Source organism: Suricata suricatta, chromosome 13, assembly GCF_006229205.1.
Source record: "Suricata suricatta isolate VVHF042 chromosome 13, meerkat_22Aug2017_6uvM2_HiC, whole genome shotgun sequence".
Lineage (NCBI taxonomy): Eukaryota > Metazoa > Chordata > Mammalia > Carnivora > Herpestidae > Suricata > Suricata suricatta.
The window spans coordinates 83,838,567-83,855,967 of NC_043712.1; the positions used below are offsets into that span (position 1 = coordinate 83,838,567).

A 17,401-nucleotide genomic window follows, 5' to 3' on the forward strand; every position below is an offset into this window, starting at 1 on the left:
ATGTATGTAGAAAGATCAAACTTTCCAAATCACGGATGGATATGCATTCCTTGGCAGCTGAATTTAGCAAAAGTGCCCTGTCCTGATTTTTTAGAAGGTTAAACCTACGCCTGCCAAATGACCCTCATACTTTATCCCCAAGTATTTGCCTAGGAGAGATACAAACATATGCGCACACTGAGACTTGTACACAATGTAATGGCTGGTTCATGGTTCATAGTCCGTGACCAGTAACAGCCCAACAGGAAGTGGATAAATAAAATAGGTTGTCTCCACAGACTAGAATACTATGCAGCACGGTAAGGAGATGAACTATAGAGAGACACACACCACCACGAAGGAATCTCAATTACAGTAGTGAAAGAAGCCAGCCACAAATGAGGATACACTACAAGACACCATTTATTTAAAATCCTGGAAAATGTAAACTGAGCCACAGTGATGAAATCCAGATCAGTGGTTGCCTTGGATCACTGGGAGAGAAAAGAACGGATCACAAAGGGGCATGTGGAAACTTTCGGGGCTGCAACACTCCTTACTTAGCTTCTCTCTTTAAAAGGATATGCCTGGTTTTTTTTTTAAGTTTATTTCTTTTTAGAGAAGGTGAGCATGCACCTGTGCATGAGCAGGGGCGAGGCAGAGAGAATCCCAAGCAGGCTACGCACTTGAACTCAGAGACCATCAAGGAGCTTGAACTCGCGAACCGCGAGACCATGGGCTGAACTGAAATCGAGTCAGGCACTTACCTGACTGAGCCACTCAGGCCCCTCAAATGGATATGCCTTCTTATGTACAGAATATGCTCCAATAAATCTGAAAATAAGTATAACCATTCATATACTGAACTCCAGTCAATCAAATCTTCTTTAAAAATGTACACAGGGGCGCCTGGGTGGCTCAGTCAGTTAGACATCCGACACCAGCTCAGATCATGATCTCAGTTTGAGTTCCAGCCCTGCGTCGGGCTCTGGGCTGACAGCTCAGAACCTGGAACCTGCTTTGGATTCTGTGTCTCCTTCTCTCTCTTCCCTTCCCTTACTTGTGCTGTCTCTCAAAAATAAATAAATGTAAAAAAAAAAAAAAAAGCAGGGGGGCTCCTGGGTGGCTCAGTCAGTTGAGCATCCGACTTCGGCTCAGGTCATGATCTTGTGGCTTGTGGGTTCGAGTCCCATGTTGGGCTCTGGGCTGACAGCTCAGAGCCTGGAGCCTGCTTCAGATTCTGTCTCCATCTCTCTCTCTCTCTTTCCCCCTGCCCTGCTCATGCTCTCTCTTTTTCTCTCTCTCTCAAATATTAATAAACATTTAAAAAATTTAAAAAAACACACACTCAGAATTTTTGAAAACGCCCAGTCCTTATCTGGTACAGCATGCAGGTTCAGCGAGCTCACTGTTTATTTCAGATTCTGAACTCCTGGGAGTCAAGGACAAGTTTGCATTTTTAGCTTAAGTTCTATGCAGCTCCCGACACAGCATCCGGCACAGCAGCTGTTCAGAACGCTGAGTCCAAACACTTCTCCATTCTGATTTCCCTCCCTTTCCGAAGAGAATTCTCCTGGGGGCAGAATCTACAGCAAGCCCGCTACCAGGCCATCAGATCCTAAAAGAGCGTCACCAAGGAAATGTGTGCATTTGTTCCTGAACATATAAAGACTGACAAGTCCGGATTCGGGGTGAAGCACTACCCTCGAGTCTCAGAACTCCAAAACCCACTTTCTGGCAAGAGACAGGCGAGGTCGGGTGGCCCCTGCAGAAAGCTACATGGGATCCTGAGCTTGAACTTCAAGTTTTCTGTAAGACCAGGGGTAAGGGAAAGGGAGGCGATGAGATGGAGTTTGGCCTGCAAGAGGTGACAGACTAGAAGGACTCTCAGCCCTAGATGTCCACGCACCTCCTTCCCGTCTCAGGGAAACCCCAGCCTTTAACGCTAGACTGCGGGCACCAGTTCCGACTCTGTGTTACCAACCCTCAGGGGGCAGGTACTGAAACTGTGAGTGTTCAGAAGCTCATGAGCAATTTGACATTGCTGTGATCTGTGGACTCAATTCCCAATTCCCAGGGTACTCACCGGTCTGACATTGTCAAAAACTCAGGGTAAACTGAGTCAGGGACAGTTTCATTAGAGTGGCTTAACATGTAAAAAGAAAAACAACAAACAAAAAACTAGTCTTCCTCCACACGTGGTTTGGGAAGCACAGTCTGATGGCACGTAAAGCTGGGTTTTGCCCCACACTGAGAGGGGGAACCGGAAAGAGGCCAGGCTCTCACCCAATCCACTCCACACAACCCTCAGCCTGTCTGTAGGTGTTTGGGACTGAGGTTGTAAAGTGAAATTAAATAAACGCTCTCAAATAGGAAGCGTATCAAGAGCACTGTGTTTCCCTTCTAATTAGGATCATGGCCATACAAGCCTCAAATACGGCCGCCATCACATCAAGCATCAAAATGAAGGTCATGATCATGGCTGGGAGGATACAATTAATTTTTTTCCTTTCCTTTTTTCTCTTTCTTGCTCCCTCTCACTTCTCATCCTTTCATCTTCCTTGGGAGAAACTTAGGACCACACTTATTTATGAATCAGCCCCGTTCATGTTTGGAGCAGCACAGGCGGCTGACCCAGAGGGGCCATTCCCTGTGGCCACTGCTTAAATCTATTCATCGGAGGACTAAATGCAGCCCTGGAAACTCGGGCTCCTCGTCTCTAATGTTTTCCACAAAGACTGGTTCATGGGGAACTGAGAGAGCATGATGGATGGGCGGCTCACACCACACAGTGCACGGGAGGAGGTGCATGAGAGCAGGGTCTCCCAACCGCCCCTGAAACTGTAATGATAGAAATGGCAACAATGGAGGCCAAGCCCTTGAGTTTATAGGCAAGATTTTCTTAATGTTTGTTCTTCCTTCCAATCTCAGCTCAATCGTCAGTTTCCCAGACAGCCATGCCAACTCTCTCCTGATGAGACTTCTTCCTGTTTATTACAGGCATCACGAATTCCGTCCTGTGGATCTCTGACTGGCGTCCATCTCCTCTCCCATCAGCAAGCTCCACGGGGCCACGGCCACGCCTGCCCTGCCTTGTTGAGCCCTAGTCCCTGGCACTAAATTAAGCACAGTGATGAGCAGCAGAGTACATTCAACAAATGTCTTCTGGAAGAAGGGATGGATGAATAAATGGATGAACGAATCAAGTCTCTAGATACTAGATAGTAGCATCTATACACTATGCTTCGGTCCTGTTTTTAGCTAAAAAGGTGAAATTAATGAGTCTCACAAATTCATTATAATTTTTTAAAAATTTTTTATGTTTATTTTTTGAGAGAGAAAGACAGAGTGTCAGCAGGGCAGGGGCAGAGAGAGGGAGACACAGAATCTGAAGCAGGCTCCAGGCTCTGAGCTGTCAACACAGAGCCTGATGCAGGGGCTTGAACCCACGAACTGTAAGATCATGACCTGAGCTGAAGTCGGACGCTTAGCTGAATGAGCCACCCAGGTGCCTCTACAAAAAAATTTTTTTAAGTAGGCTCCACGCCCAGCACAGGGTCCAACACAGGGTCCAAAGTAATGACCCTGAGATCAAGACCTGAGTCAAGAGTCAGATACTTAACCGACTGAACCGCCCAGTGTCCAACTTCGGCTCAGGTCAGGAATGCTTCAGATTCTGTGTCTCCCTCTCTCTGCTCCTCCCCCATTTGCGCCCCCCCCCCCCCCCCGCCAAGGATAAACAAACATTGAAAACATTATAATAAAAATTTAAAATAAAAGAATAAAGTGTCACAAATGATTTCTGAAAACAAAAGTCATGGTAGAGAAGAACAAATTTTATAACATGCCCTCACTTCTGCTTTGGGTCAAATTACCATCCCAAGAACATGATCAGCTGCAGACAGTAAAAACCTGAGAGAGTACGGCTAGCCGGTGCTGTGGGTGGAATGTGTCCTCCAGAGTCCATACAGGGACACCTCATCCCCACTATGATGGCATTTGGAGGGGGGGCTCCTGGAAAGTGACCCGGTCATGAGGGTGCAGCCTTCATGAATGACAGAAGTGCCCTGGTAGCTGTCCCCAGAGGGCTCCCTTGCCCCTTCTGCTGGGTCAGGGCACAGCAGGAAGATGACTGACCACGAACCAAAAGAGTCAGGTTCTCACCAAACATCAAATCTTTTTTTCTTTTAATGTTTATTTGTTTTTGAGAGAGAGACAGTGTGCACCGGGGAGGGGCAGAGAGAAGAGGAGACACAGAATCCGAAGCAGGCTCCAGGCTCTGAGCTGTCAGCATAGAGCCCGACGTGAGGCTCGCACTCACGAACCACGAGATCATGACCTGAGCTGAAGTCAGACACTTAACCAACTGAGCCACCCAGGTGCCCCCAGACATCAAATCTTGATTTTGGACTTCCTAGCTTCCAGAACTGTGAATAATACATTTCTATTGTTTCTAAACTATCCAGTCTGTGGGATTTTGTTCTAGCAGTCCAACTGTCTAAGATAATGTTACCACAAAGGCTTTGTTCCAACATCAAGATTATAGATGCCCAAGCACTTAGAATACAGGGCCTCAATATCTCTGGAGCTAGAAACGAGGATATGTACCCAGGTAGTATTTACGAAGAGAGAAACACTAAGTCGTTAGATTTGCTACAGCAGATTTTTATTGATCAAGCCCCGTAAGCAAAGGTCCATTATTATTTTTTTTGCTGGCAAATATACAATTACTTTTATTATTTTTTTATCTGATGAAGGACAATGCTTTTCTATTCATTCAAAGCAGCAATGACACAGTGAGTCTTACTAATATGCATTTAAGTACGAAAACTCAATGAAAGCATCAAAATGGATGTATTTTAAATTTCTTCATTGTTTTCCATTTTCCAAAAAAAATGCTTGAGGTGGCTCCAAAAATGCATACACACACACATGTACACACGGAGAGGGAAAAAACTCATCTGTCTCTCCAATTCTGTTCAAAATAATACAGTAAGATAGATATCATTTTGTAAGGAATCATACCCTTCTAAACCTAAGAGCTCCGTCACTGGAAGACGTTGTAACATCTGTTTCCTTTAAGTATATTCATTAGTCTCTATTTTAAATAGAGTGAAAGACACTTTTCACCAACATCGTTTCCTCTGTTCAAATCAGCAGGTGGGACAGAATTAACATTTATGGATCAGGTGCTGTAAACAGTATCTTATTTAATCCTCACAAAATATCCCTTCAAGAGAGGCCTTGTCACTCTCTTAGAGATGAGCAGAGAGGAGCAGGGGAAGAGTAACTAACACGTCACACGGCTGGTACAAAGTGGGGCTGGATTCACAGCCACATCTGACTCCACATTCCGTGGGTTCCCGGGCTCTGAGGACGCACCTGCAGGGGAGGGGGGTCTGCAGTGAGGTTCCTTCCAATCTCAACCCCGCCCTGTCTTCAGCTCAACAATGAGCCCCACTGAACCCTCTGCACAAAAACACACACACGTGATGTGCTACCCGGTGCTTAGTTCCACCAGCATGGTGGGGAGCAGTCCGTGATACATTAGTAATAAACTGGCTAAAAGGACACATCTACTTAGCTGAACAGCCCTTCGTCCTTTCCCAGTGGCTACCGTGATTTCAGCATATTTCGAAAGATCGGAAGAGGTCTTTAAGCCACAAGAAAAACAAGGCAATTCGGCAGTTGTTCACAGCAGGGGTTTTGCGAAAACGGTTCACAAATGGATCCACTACAATGCCTTCCCGTCCCCACAGCTGCGAAAGGACAGCCAGTTCATGTGAGGATTGAAACATTTTCAAATCGCACTGTAAAATCAGACAGATTTCTCTTGTGCGCTCTCTCCTGCTTCCCCCTAAATGCAAGGCCCCTTCTTGTCTTTCAAATCTATTGTTCAGTTAATCTGTGCACGCCAGAATATTCTAATTTAAATCTGAGCCTGGGACATGCTCTACTTTGTTTCTAGCTGCAAGAGTGTGAAAGCCATAAATAGCACGTACTGTGCTTGTTCTCTGTTCCTAAACAGTCTGATAAGCTCATATTGAAACCATTTCAGCAACCACATTTGACAGCTCACTAGGAACCTGTTCAATCCAGCCTCCCAACCAGTCCCTGACTGCTGCCAGTTTGCAGGCCGACAAGGCATTCAGACGCCAGGCTCTAACTGAGGAGGGCCCTGGTGGGGCCCTCGTCGGAGAGGTGCGCTCCGACTAAGGGCCGTCAATCTGTCAGTAGCGCTTGAGACTCCTCAGCCTTGTCCAAGGGAAGGCGGGCGGCGCTGCAGGAAGGGGGAGCCCAGTGCTGGAGAGTCCGCTCCACTTCCAGGGACCCACCTGCAACCTGGACGCCCGACCGAACCAGCACAAACCTGAGCGGCCGCAGCTGCTGCAAAGCCCTGTCCTTCCCCGAAGCCCTTCATTCGTCCATTAAACAGCCTCCGAACATGAGGTAGGTATAAAGACACCACGTACGTAGAGAACTCTGACCGCAGACGCTCGAGGGTCATTGCTGAGTCCAACATACACAGCAATAAGAGCTTCTCTGCGTCTCTTAAATGTTCTGGGCCTCAGTTTCTCCATGTGCAACATGGGCTTTATGTAACATGATGCTGGACTCCAGAGGAAATATTCAACAAAAATAAATCCCCCTCCTTTTCCTTTCATCGGCACTTAAGATTCTCCCATTTTCTGAAATCATGCAGCCTTTATACTGAAATCAAGAACCTCTGAGACATTAAAGCAGCAGGGGTTTCTTTTTTCCTTCTTTCTATTTTTCAGCAGAATGTTTACTTAAGTGTGACACACAGAAGAGTACAAATCCTAAGGCTCCAGCCCGCTGAGTTTTCAGTGACACACACGCACGCAGTACCTCCAGCTCAGGGCAGAACAGAACCAGACCTCAGGAGCCCCTCACGCCCACTCCCCGCCACTTCTCCCCACGAGGATAACCTCTTTCCTGGACCCAAGTACCACACATCACTTCTGCCTGCTTCTGGATCGGGGAACCTGTGAATAACGCAGACACCTACCAACCGCAAATGAAAATGCAGATCACAGGGATTCGCAGCCAATGAGCTACGTCAAAGGGACAGCACATGAGAATAAGAAATAGGCACACGGACAGCAATGAAAGTAATAAAAATAACACGTAAGACTGTGCGGGGCTCTCTATTCTCCCTCTTGCTTTTTTATCCAAACACGGTAGAGCACAGATGAGAAAACTCTTATCTGTTTCAGGGGCAGGACAGGTTTTACCTGCTTTCTAGGGTGGCACTAGCTTGAGAAGACATGATACCGTAGGACAGTGAAGGAGATGCATTCTGCAGAAACGGAGAATCGTTTAATTCTGAAAGTCACAGCCATCATCCAAACTTAAAATACAAATCAGTAATTTCCCCCAAAGACATCTAAGACTTAAACCTCACTGACCTCTTCCTTAATACTATAAAAACTCTTTTTTAAATCCTTTGGGATCCTTGGAAAATTTTTTAAATTCTCATCTAGTCGACTGTAATGCTATTTTCCCCCTTGGGATTAGAAATCAGAGGCGATCGATCAGCAGCTCTTTTTTTCCCTCTAGACCAGAGTGGGTGCCCCCTACTGTTCGCCCCTCAAGTGAATGAACCGGAGAGATTCCAGAGACCCTAGAAGAAGGCACTAGGCATCTGGGCACAAAACTCTAGGACAAGTACCTTACAGCAAAGTTTAGGAGGAGGGGTCCAGACTATGGGTGCTCACATCCCCTTGGACCTGTGGGTTCCTGTCTCGCAGGGAAGGAAGACGATGGGGAAGGGCCCCCAGAGTGGGGCCCATTGGAGCTGTGTTCCCTCAACAGGAGCGTGGACACCAGCTGGCAGCCTGTAGAAATGGAGAATCCTAGATTCCCCCCCCGCCCCCGGGCCTACTCCATCAAAATCTCCTGGTGATCCCTCTGCACATTCAAGTTCAAGTACAGGTAGGTGCTGGCATAGGGACCCCCTTTGTCCAAACTGAAGCATGATGTTGCATCTATCTGACCACTGTCCATTCCTTGAATATAGTCCTTAACCAACTTTAAAAATAAAAGCCAGTGACTGCGATGAAATGGCATCCCATTCACGGGCACAACACAAGGACTTGTTTTATTGCCTGATGACTCTGGCAAAGAATCCAAGAAAACTGGAATGACATGGGCCCTAGGGACCTTTCTGGGTTCAAACCGTGTCATGGAGTTTTAAAAAAAACTGTAACAGATCCCCCGGAAACTTTTATTAATTCTGTCGGGGCTAAATATTATCAGAAAAGAAATAGGCCCTGAGAAAAATCTAGCTCTATCATGAAGGGGAAGATTGCACAACCTAATTATTATATTTTCAATTAAGGCTGAGCTCTTGGTGTGTTTCTCCACTGTTTCTCGAATTAGTGGAGACCTGTGAGCATGTTCAGAGCAGGGATATGTTAATTAGGGAGAGAGTTTCCCAATAAAAAGCTGAGTCCATGAGACCTGGTAATTAGGAAGAGCAGAATGATTCGCTGACCCTTCAGAGGCCCTCTCCCACCGCCAGCTGCCCTCAGGGACCCAGAGAAGGCCACATCGCAATTCCCACTGCCTGTCACTCTTCCTGCTGCTTTTGCAGACGGTCCCATTTGCAAGTGTTCAAGTGCCAGCTCGGGAGCCCACGGGCACCGGAACGGCCGGCACTCCCTCTTCCAACAGCGTCTGCTCTTCTGCTGGCTGAAGAGTTGAGGGGCGCAGTTGCGCACACCCGGAGTTCTGAATCTTGTCTTCAGAAGTGGAATGTCGCCTGGTACCCTGCAGTGTCCCCCATCACCAAGTGGTGAGTGGGCACACAGAGGTGGGGGCGGGGCGGGGGGACCCGCTCCTTCAGATCCTCAGGCAGCAGCAAGGTGGCGCCCGAGCTCACCGTGCTGCTGTGGGTGAGTCAGGGCGCCGAGGCCCCGCGTGTTTTAGGGAAGCGAGCGTCTCCAACAGGGCGGGAGATGAGGCAGAAGAGCAGAAGCACACAGCTGGGAAGGAAACCAAGGCCAGCCTCACAGTCCCGGGGGGCAGAAATCATCCCCGTGAGACTGCTTACTAGGGCTTTCCAGTGTGCGAGTGCTTCCCCAATGTGCACCTTCTCCTTCAGTCTTCACCACAACCACTCGTGGTTGATGTGATCCCCATTTTACAGACAGGAAAATGAAGGTTTAGATTCCTTGTGGAAGAATACATAGCTAGTGAGCCATGGCTCAATACGAATCTAGTCAACAGAAGCCAAGTTCTCGACTGGTTTGGGACCAGAAGCTCCAGGCAGATCCCTGCAAGCTGGATAACCTCAGCATATCCCAAACCCACCTCCTGATTTTCCCCTGTTCTACTGTCAGCCTTCTAGTTAAACCCCCACGTATGACCGAATCTCTTTACCTCGATCTCCCACAGACTCCCCACTTTCTATTTATCATTTCCACCGCCACTGGCCTCGCTGGGGCCCAGCCGCTTCTCTGTTATTGCCACTGTGCCCTGACTGACATCCCTCCAGCAGCGCCCCCACAGTCAGCCAGGTGACAGAATGAGCCTCCCGTGCAAGGTCAGGACACAGTCCTTCCTCAGGAATCCTCCACCTTCCTCAAAGGCACAGCCTCCTACTGACCTCCCTCCCTGTCTTGCCCCCCTCATGGGTCCCCTCCTGTTTGACCCAAAACATGGTCTCCCGATTGCATCCTAAACACAAGCTCCGTGGCCTCGTCCACATCTCCTAACACTCCCTACAGCCTGAATGCCCAACTCTTCGTTCTTCTCCAACCAAGAGCAAAGCCTCCCTTGGAGGCTCAGTGAGGAGTGATTTCCAGACATCTTCCCAGACCCCCTGTTAGAATGAATCTCTCTTCCCCTCACAAGCCACAGTGGCTTGCCCTTGAGCTTCTCTTATTTTATCTGCAGGCTTTAATTTGCTTGACTCACCTGCTAGACTGAAAGACTCAAGGTCACCTTTATACCCACAATGCCTATGGCTTTTTACGCAGAATTACCATCTAAAAGGAACCTTAGAGAGAATTCTCCTTTAAAAGCTTTTGTTCTCCTCATCTACAAGAATTCTGGAATCAACTGCATTTTGCATTTTGTTTTTGTTGGTTTGTCTTCTAGCCGAGGGGCCAGAAGTCAAACCTCTTATCCTCAGGTCTCGCCCTGTTCTCGTGTCTCTCTTCTCCCACCCTTGCTTTCTACTTTTCACTCGTATTTTTCTATTTTGCATTTCCTTTAATTTACCTTTACTTCTGTGGAATGAGATGAAATATAAACAGACTCTATATAAAGAAAGATTCTGTTTTTGAGAAAGAACGGACAACATGAACTGAACTGAACCGAACTGGAGATTCCCACTGGGAAAGAAGTGGAGAAATCAGCCCAAATTCATGACCGTTTCTGCCAATAGCCAGTCCAGGCCTGAGCCAAGAAGGCAGTTGCCGTCTGCGATGCGAAGGGTGCCACATGGAAACAGGGCAGGGACTACTCTGCGGACCTGAAGCCTCAAGTCCTGGGGTCCAGATACCAGCAGGTGCCCGGTAAACAGAACACTACCCGAGAATGTTCTACTTAACTTTGACTTCCCAAACCCATTCCTACCATGCCATGTGACTGCTATGTGTTCACAGGGCAGGGGCTGGAGACACAGTATGCGTGATGCACCAGGAGGAATTGCAGAAAAGCTGGTACTCTGAGGAAGCCACCCTGATGCAAACGCCCCGCCCATCTCTCTCTCTCTCTCTCTCACACACACACCACACACACACACACACACACACACACACACACACACCCCTCTTCGAGTTGCGTCAACTACTGACTCCGGAGAGATGAAAGCCAGAAGGAAGGGGGCTGGAAATAAAAGGGGCTGAAGTGGACACCTGCTCGTGGGTGTTACTACTCGACGGCAGCTCCGGCAGAAAGCAAGCCAGAGCTGAAGCCAGGGGGGCCAGGCTCCCACCTTCGCCCCTATACCTCACTAGCCTTTGGGAAACTCATCCACTTGTTCAAGCCCACAGTGCCTGTCCTGAAATGGGAAGAGGAAGAGTTAAGGCCTCCTTACTGGTACTTTGAGGATCAAATGAAATGACATGGGAATTTGCTTTTAAACTCGTCACAGATAAGACTTCTTTCCACTTCAACAAAGATTTATCGAGCGAAACGACACAGGAGCAGAGATCAACAGGCTCCCAAATCACAAGGTCTGGGATTTAAATTCCAGTCTGTCACTTCCTAGTTTTGTGACCTTGGGCAAATTACTAACCTCTCCAAGTGGCAGTTTTCTTGTTTGCAAAGCGGGGACAGGAGGGCCTGCTTATCTGACAGGGTTATCGTGAGGATTAAGTGAGCTGATTTTTTTATCTAAAAAAGTAGCTGCCATCTGATACGTGTCATACACGTGTTTCATAAATACACCAATTGTGAATATCTCATAAGCCAGGCTATGCCGAGGGCTGCAGGGACACACACGTGCACGCACGCACACACACATACACACTGAGTAACAGTGGATCTGGGCAGGCCTCTCACGGCCCAGGCCCAGGCAGTACCATAACCTATGACCCTAGGAGATGAAAAATAAGCTGCTCAGGAACACGAAAAGAAATGAGCACCCGGACAAGGAAATCCTAGCCGGAATTCTCTTCAATTTCACATTTCAGATTTTCATCCTGCCCTGTGGTCACTCGGTTAATTTGCAATATCTTTCCAAGAGTTGCTGTGATTCATTTCTGCTCATGAACTATTCAAGCAGCTTAACAAACAAAACAAAACGTTTATTTAATGAACTATTATTATGACAGCTGTGGAGAACTTTCACAGCGCTCGGCGTTGTGGGGATATTTTGTACACACCTTTCAGCCCACCCTCGTTCAAGGAAGACACGAAATCCAGGAAGGGCAAAATAAAAATCGCTTCATAGGATAAAAGCTTTCACGGGATCTCCCGTCCATCGTCGTGAGCCCTGTAGCTTTTCGTTTTTGTTTCTGTGTTTGTTTTAAGTGGAACACCAGTGGAGGAGAACCTCTCTTCCCTCTTCCTGTTCACTTGGCTTGGAAGAGGTGACCTGGTGAGACTTCAATGAGGCCCAAGCAAATTCTGTCACTCTTGGAGAATTCATTTTGTAATTAATCAAGGGTTTTATTTGAGGATGATTAGCAGCCGGCCATATTCCAGGTCTGACATTCTAAAAATATGGCCCCGTGACTGACTACTTCTTTTGAAGTGTGGCAGAAAAGTTGCCCAACTTGTTACCAAGCTCCAAAAATCCTCTCTGTGGACACAGAAGGAAACCTCTAATTACATGAGTCACTGTAGTTTTATAACTGAATAAACTGTTAACTAAATTGGAAAAATTGTCATCAAGATGATAAAGGCCACTCTGGGGCTCCCTGCCAGGCACCCCTGGCTTGTACCTTTCAGAGAATGACCTCTTGTAAAGAGACTGACGTGCGGGAGATTAAAGGTGAAATCCAATACGCTTGCCCAGGTCTCAATAGGCTGCTTTGTCCTGATGAAAAGGAAAAAGAATTTCCTGGGCATGTTCCTTTAATGTTTTTATCTCAGGAGTGGGCCCAGGAATCCACTCCGTAAACCCCTGCTCTGTGCCTGTTATAAAGAGAAGCGGCCCGTTGGCTTGTGACAGAGTTTACCCACATGCACTGAACTCTCTAGTGCTCCTTTGCTCATTCTTTTCCTTCCAAGTTTACATTTGCGCAGCTTCCTAATCCTTATTTCTTAAAGGCGAGGGCCCGGCCTTTACACGCATTAAACATGATGCAGACAAGTGTTCTTGGTCTAGAAATATCACAAGTGTTCAAGTGATCTAGAAATATCAGGAAGGCGACGCCTCAGGCTCCCTCCTGACTCTGCTCACCTGCTTCCTGCCTGCCCGTGATCTCTACACAGAGCGGAGGAACTGCCTGACTCGCACCCCCCCCCCTCCGCCCCCGCCCCGGCTTCGCTCCCTGTGAGCCTCTGGGTCAAGCTGAGAGCCCACCACCGCACGAGGAGCCATTACATTACTTTCCCACAAACCTGGGCAAGACAGGAAAAAGAAAAGCAGCGTAACTGGGGCTGGGCACCAGAACTCACTCGCATCCTGCCTTTCTGGAAGATTTCAAGAGAGAACATCTTTAAGGACCCCATCCATCCCTCGGCTGCTTCCACAGGCCACCTGCTTAGTATGGAATTTGCCAGGCCGCCTAGTTATCCTTGTAGATGGTCCGGCAGAGGTACCTAGTCAGGTATTTTGGCAAAGATAAAAAATGGTTGTGAGGAGTAACATTCGGGGCTTGAAGGAGAGAACACCTTCTCCTCGCTGCCCGCTGCAGTGCTGTTTAGCCGCTGAAGGGCAAAGCAGAGAGGTGGCCAGACACTCTCTACTGGTGTCCAGACACCAGTCTCTCCCTCCTCCAACCAATGTACTGCCCTGACTCACCAGCTATGGGAGAAGCTTATGTTCCCCTCCCATGGGAGAGCTGTGCCTGCACAGGCCAGCATCCTACAGAAAGTACCTCTTCTCGGAACCACAGGGCGGCGGCACCGGAGGGAGGCTTGCCCCGGCCTCACCCCCTCAATTTCATAGACCAGAAGCTGAAGGCAGGACAAACGAGCAAGCAGCTTGTCCAAGGTCACACCACCCGTTAGCGCCAGAGCTTCTGGCTCCCCTGTCTGACACTCGTTCTCACTGTACTTGCTAAGGCAGACTTGTTTTCTTCCAACTTCCATCCCAACAGCTTCTGCTCGGGTCCCAGAAAGGTCTGTCAGCAGGTGACTCTGCAAAGCCAATGGGCAAATTCCAAACACAGGGACAGTCGGTCTCAAAATGTTTGGGAAGAGCTGTGTGTCCAGAGGCCAGGCAGCCCTGCTCCAAAGGATTCCGAGCAGCGGGGTAACAGAGGCTTCCTATTTCATGAAGGGACCCCATGTGGTCACCTTGCACAAAAGCCCTCTGCATAACCCTGGGACTTAACTGACCAAACATGGACCCATTATTACCTTATTTCTGGATGGACAGTCATTTCAACGGGAGATAGAGATAGGGACATGCGGGTTGGCCTTGGTCTTCCAAGGGGTCTAGAACAACACAATCATGCTTTAAACGACATGTTTAAGTCACAGCAGCTGACACCTCATAGGTTAAAAAAAAAAAAAACCTGCTACATTGACTATACAGTCTCCTAATTCCAAAGATTTTCTGTCAAAAGTTCATTGTTTGAAAATGGTGGTTAGATTTCTAAGTGAGGCCCCAGATCAATTTCAATAACAAAGTGTTACAACATGATGTATTTGCAGTAAAAATGGAAGAAATCCCCACTGATGGTGTATCACCAAATAAGGGTGATCTGAAAACAATAAAAGTAAATAAAAAGTATTTCCCTAAAATCTTCAATGCTAGGCAAATGGAGAAAAACAGACTCAATGACTATGGATAGGGAAGGCATGAGAAATTTCTGGATGAAAATTCTGAGCACTCGCAAGGACTATTAAGGTTGGTAATGAGAGGGCCTTCTATAGAACTAAGTGAGCCACGAGTCATGCAAGATGGAAAAAAGAGAAAACACCAGAAGATGAAGAGGTGAGGGAACAGGGTGCATGGGGAGTATTTCTGGGCCTGGCATCCGGTGGTGACTCTGGAGCCCCTCCTCCTCAGGTAAGATGGTCCAGGGGTTCTCAAAGGAGCTTCCTGGTCCAGCCCAATGAGCACCACTTGGGAACTTCTTAGAAATGCAAAACATCAGGCCCCACCCCAGACCTAAAGATCTCTTTCTCAGTATCTAGCCCTCCCGGTGATTCTGCTGCATGCTGAGGTTTGGGAACTACCGCTCTAGTCAGGAGGTGGTCAGTAACACTGGACATCTGCCCGCCAGGCGATTTGGCCGCATCTTAACTAGTGACTGTATGTGAAAGCACTTCTTCTCAAATCTGGGGGCAGACTGGAATCCCTAGGAAGCGTTAAAAACCATGATGATGGGGTTCTACCCTCCAAGATGCAGATTTAATTGACACTGGAATGTGGCCAGGGCACCGGAAGTTTTAAAAGCTCCTAGATGGGGCGCCTGGGTGGCTCAGTCGGTTAAGCAGCCTACTTCCGCCTAGGTCATGATCTCACAGTACGTGGGTTCGAGCCCCACCTCAGGCTCTGTGCTGACAGCTCAGAGCCTGGGGCCTGCTTCGCATATTGTGTCTCCCTCTCTCTCTCTGCCCCGCCCCCGCTCACTCTCTGTCTCTGTCACTCAAAATAAAAAAATAAAGACATAAATAAATAAATAAAATAAAATAAGAGCTCCTAGATAATTCTAATAAGTGAACATTTGGAAGCCAACGTCTGAAAGAGCTTCAATCACATTCTGCACTCAATTTTAAAAGGCTTCTCCTGGATCCTCTCCTCATGGGTCCATGACTCAGCGTGGGCTTCAAAGCCTGGTTATCACTGGGAAACCCAGACCAGTTAGGGTGTGCTTCCCATAGGCGAGTCATTCTCAGCAAGGGGGCAACTGTAGCCCCGCCCCCTCCTCAGGGGAGGTGTGGCCACGTATGCCTCTAGACACTTTTGGTTGTCAAGACAACGGTGGGTGAACTTTACTACTGAAATGGAGTTTGTAAGAGGCCAGGAAGACTGCCAGACACCCCATCCTGCACAGGACGGCCCCCCACAAGAGAGAGTTAGAAATGTCATTAGTGCTGCTTTTGAACAACCCTGCCAGAGACATGTCACCTGTTCTCAATCCGCTCCAGCGCTGACAGCTCGGACTGGGGGGAAGAAAGGCGCGCCCATCCTGATGCACTCCGGCCCCAGCAAGGCCCCCTTTCTCGTGCAGGTGTTTCTGTGAGGTTATCAGGTGCCTGCTCAGTTGTTAATAAAGCCGTGCTTCCTTTTCCATTTGAATATGCTTCTTTTTGTAGATGCCCTGTGGGCCGGGATCCCGAGCGGGAAGAAATAACCAAGTGGGTGCCAACATCTCGCCCGACACCCTCGCGGTTCCCGTGGCCAGCCTTGACCCCACTTGCATCTCTCCGAGCTTTAAAATATATCAAGCCCTAGGACGGGCCGAACAGGGAAGTGAAGTGGAAACAGGTCAAACGTGGACTAAACCTCAGGGATCCACATTCAGACAGAGGCTTGGAGCCGCTGCGACCTATAAACTCTGCTAAGGAGCCCCACACCTCCTTGTCTGGGTTTATTTCGCCTCACAAAACAAGGAGAGCATAAAACCTCTCACCATCTACTCTGTTTTATCCCAAATCTTCAACACCCACCGTGCTGAGATTCTCCACACGGATTCAGAGCAATTTATGGCGGCCCAGGTGTTTAAAGTTCCAGGTTGAAACATTTGGTTAATTAACATCATGCTGCAAACACTCAAAAATCACTTCAGCTGCCACTAGAATGGAACAAAACTACCAAAAACAAAAACTGTGGGGAAAATACAAACAAACGGTGGCATCCTGTGAAAAGCGACAGTAAAAGCTGCGAGAGCTCTCTGGAATCAATGCTGTGCTCCTGGAAAACACTTTTCCAAAGGGAAGGTCTTTCAGTGAAGACTCGAGCGCACGCGTTTATAAGGAGGCTGCAGCTACGCACCAGGACACAGAACCACTAGCACTTTTTTGAAAAGAAAAATGGTGCACGAGAAAGCAGGGCAAACCCAAGAGTGACCGTTTTGGAAATATCAAAAGAAATGGCCGTTCTTCTACAGAGGACCCTGTTTCAGGAGCATGACCCCTCACTGTGGGTCTCTGCGCTCACAGCTCCAGTCCCCTCCCCCCCGCCAAGGGCTCAGGTTAACGCCTGCATCTCACGTCTTGTAAACCTGTCCTTCTCTTTCCAATCGCTTTCACTAAAACATCAATTCTTTGGAAAGGGTCCTGAAGTGGTTCTGTCAGAAATTCATCTTTTTAAAATATGACAGAATGGGAGAAGACGCTTGCAAACAACATATCAAAAAAAAAGGGCTAGTATCCAAAATCTATAAAGGACTTATCAAACTCAACACCCAAAGAACAAATAATCCAGCAAAGAAATGGGCAGAAGACATGAATAGACCTTTTGAAAGAAGACATCCAGATGGCAAACAGACACACGGAAAGATGCTCAACCTTACTCATCATCAGGGAAATACAAATCAAAACCCACAATGAGACACCACCTCACTCCTGTCAGAATGGCTAAAATTAACAACTCAGGCAACAACAGATGTTGGCGAGGATATGGAGAAAGGGGAACCTTCTTGCACTGTTGGTGGGAATGCAAACTGGTGCAGCCGCTCTGGAGAACAGTATGGACGCTCCTCAAGAAATTAAAAATAGAACTACCCTATGACCCAGCAATTGCACTACTAGGTATTTATCCAAAGGATACAAAAATGTTAATTCAAAGGAGCACATGCACCCCAATCTTTATAGAGGTGCTATC

At 47.8% G+C, this 17,401-nt stretch overlaps 1 protein-coding gene and 1 long non-coding RNA gene across 3 annotated transcripts in view; one reads left to right on the top strand and one right to left on the bottom strand.

Moving 5' to 3' along the window:
* The window catches only part of GLIS3 (GLIS family zinc finger 3), a 430,817-nt gene that overhangs the window by 192,558 nt on the left and 220,858 nt on the right, over positions 1-17,401 (bottom strand). The window lies entirely within an intron of this gene.
* Positions 6,091-10,740, top strand: LOC115276419. Of its 2 annotated transcripts, XR_003901932.1 has the most exons (6): positions 6,091-6,429; positions 6,762-6,988; positions 7,816-7,935; positions 8,597-8,797; positions 9,901-10,523; positions 10,614-10,740. It is a non-coding gene; the product is annotated as an uncharacterized LOC115276419 (long non-coding RNA). The 2 variants fall into 2 exon arrangements; XR_003901931.1 differs by having other exon boundaries at positions 9,901-10,740.